The sequence below is a fragment of the Oryctolagus cuniculus genome, chromosome 21 (assembly GCF_051225735.1).
Source record: "Oryctolagus cuniculus isolate XC-2025 breed Fujian yellow rabbit chromosome 21, ASM5122573v1, whole genome shotgun sequence".
Classification (NCBI taxonomy): domain Eukaryota; kingdom Metazoa; phylum Chordata; class Mammalia; order Lagomorpha; family Leporidae; genus Oryctolagus; species Oryctolagus cuniculus.
Window position 1 is genome coordinate 42,714,086 of NC_142887.1, and position 3,114 is coordinate 42,717,199.

Sequence of the window (3,114 nt, forward strand, 5' to 3'; positions counted from 1 at the left end):
ACTGGGAATTCATTCTGGATGTCCCATTTGGGTGCAGGGACCCAAGCACTTCTGCCATCCTCCGTCTCCTCCCAGGGTGCACACTAGCAGAAACTTGCCTCAAAGCAGAGAAGCTACCACTCAAGCCAGGCATTTGTATATGGGATGTGGGTGTGTGGTGGTGATAGCAAGCCCTCATGGATAAAAAAAAAAAAAAAAAAAAAAAAAAGTTATTTCTATGCCAAGGAAATTACTCTGTAGTCTTTCTCTTATAAACTACGTATTGCTGAACCTAGATAATTTTTCCTTTATTTAACAATGACATGAAAATGTCAGTTGAGTTGGCTTTCCTGAAGACCTTGTTTCTTGAATATTAGTGGCTAGCTGAGATAAATTCTTTTCATCTCTTTCTCGCTTCGGCAGCACATGTGCTCGCTTCGGCAGCACATATACTAAAATTGGAATGATACAGAGAAGATTAGCATGCCCCTGCGCAGTAAGGTTTCTTTACCTCCCTGTAGGCTCTGCTCTCCAGAGGTGAACAGGGTCCTCTAAACCCACTTGCTGCACACACAAACACCTGAGTGTTGTATTCTCCCACAGGTGTTGGAGACTGATATGGTGTTCTGATTTATATTTACATAATGGCTAGTGACATCGGGCATATTCACATGTTTTGACCATGTACATTTCTTCTGAGAAATGTCTATTCAGATCCTTGCCTGTTTCTTCACTGTATTTTTTGGAGTTTTTCCAATTCATGTAAATGTTCTGGAAATCTGTAAACATTCAGAGTTTTAATTTTTCCTGCCATCTGTTCATTGTATCTACACTCTGATGTTTACTTTGTTGTGAAGAAGTATCTTAGTTGGATATACTCAAATGTCTCTGTTTTTATTTTTGTGACTATTGCTATTGGAATCTTACCCAAAAGCTATTGTGTGTTGACAATATTTAGAGTTTCCCTATGTTTACTTGGGTTTGGGTCTTATGATTACATTTTAATTCACTGTGAGTTCACTTTCACATAGTGTAAGAGATGTTGGAGTCTCTTTTCAGGCTTCTACATATGGATAATCAAGTTCCTCTGCACCACTTGTGAAAGAGATTCTTCTTTCTCCAGTTCATTTTAGTTCCTTTGTTAAATATGAGTTGCTGGTAGAAATTTGGGTTTATTTCTATGCTACCAAGTCTTTTCCATTGAACTATGTGTCTGTTATTATATCAGTGCTAACACTTCTTCTTTTTTTTTTTTTTTGCAGTATATTTATTTGAAAGGCAGAGTTACAGAGAGGTAGAGGCAGAGAGAGAGAGAGGTCTTCCATCCACTGGTTTACTCCCCAAATGGTCACAATGGCCGGAGCTCTGTTGATCTGAATCCAAGTGTCAGGAGCTTCTTCCAGGTCTCTATGCAGGTGCAGGGGCCCAAAGACTTTGGCCATTTTCTACTTTTTTCTCAGGCTATACCAGAGAGGGGTATAAGAAGTGGAGCAGCTGGGAAACATACTGGCACCCATATGAGATGCCGGCACTGCAGACGGTGACTTTACCTGCTTTGTCATAGTGCTGACCCCTGTAATATGTCTTAAAATATGGTGTGATGTCTCCAGCTTTTTTTTGCTTTATAATATTGCTTTAGATGTTAAGCATCTCTCATGTTTCTATGTGAATTTTAGCATCATTTTTTCTAGCTCTGAGAACATCGTTGGTATGTTGATTGGGATTACATTGAATTTGCAAATTGCTTTTGGTAGTATGGATATTTTGGTATTATTCTTCCCATTCACAAACATAAGTTTTCTGTGAGACTGTCAAAAAGCCTTGACAAAAATTGGACTTTATTACACAAAAATTCATCACTTTTTGGGATCATTTAAATCCATAATTTTGCACTAATATTTGATAAATAATTAAAGACTTTGAGCATTTTAGTAGGAGAAATTAAAATATTTATCAATTTATTCAAATATTGTTTAGATGTGATATTCAAATATTGTTTAGAGCCATTGTCTATATTCCCTCTAAATTAGGATCTTTTTGCTTTTTGCCTGTTAAACTTGTCCCTTGATTCAAGAACCCTTTTTAATGTAATGTAAACTGAAAATGTCATTTCATAAGCTAAAAAAAATGACAAAGAAGGAAAAAGAAGGGAGGGAGGTTGAGTATATAATTATGTTCTCCGAATTTTTTCTATAAAACATATTGAATCATTTAAAAGCTAATTAAAATTAAACTCAAAATTGGACCATTATGACCAATACTTAAAACAAGTGATTAAAAACTGTAGATGTCTTCAATTTTGATTATCATTCTTCTTTAGAATATCTGAAAGAAATCCGGCTTCTCACTTTAAAATATACCAGTGTGTTAGAATTCAGTATTAAATGACTTTGTTTAAAAGTTTTATTTAATCTATTGCTTTAAGTAGTAATACTATGGCCATTGTAAAACAAAATCCTTATCATTTTTCATAAAACAGAAAGGGCCTTTAAAACATCATCACTAAAAATATTAAGAGACCTAAAATATAACATTCTTAAAACCCAAGTGATACCATTCAAAATTTTCAAATATGCAGGGATAGTTCATGTCAAGTAACTAAATAATTGTTAAGTGTATATATGGAATAGCTTCTATAAATTCTTTTGGCAAGGGCTGGCACTGTGGCATAGTGGGTGAGGCTGCCACCTGCAGTGCTGGTATTCCATAGGGGCATCAGTTCAAGACCTGGCTGCTCCACTTCCTATCCAGCTCTCTGCTATGGCCTGGGAAACACTATAAAATGGTGCAAGTCCTTGGGCCCCTGCACCTGCATAGGAGACCAGGAAGAGGCTCCTGGCTCCTGCCTTCCAGTCAGCACAGCTCCAGCCATGGAGGCCAACTGTGGAGTGAACCAGTGAATGGAAGACCACTCTCTCTGCCTGTCCTTCTCTCTCTGTGTAATTCTGACTTTCAAATAATATAAATAAATCTTTAAAAATTCTTTTGGCAAATAGATGAAGCTACTTGTTATACATTTCAAATAAATAGCAAACATACTAGAAAAATATATTGAATAAAATTTAAGCAACTCATAGCTATACACAGAAATTTCTCACCATAACAACATAGCAACCACTAAATTTCCAAATTCAA

General features: G+C 36.2%; 1 pseudogene; it reads left to right on the plus strand.

The window, feature by feature from the left end:
- The first annotated feature begins 407 nt into the window (after positions 1-407).
- Positions 408-475, plus strand: LOC149119964 (U6 spliceosomal RNA; annotated as a pseudogene).
- The last annotated feature ends 2,639 nt before the right edge of the window (positions 476-3,114 follow it).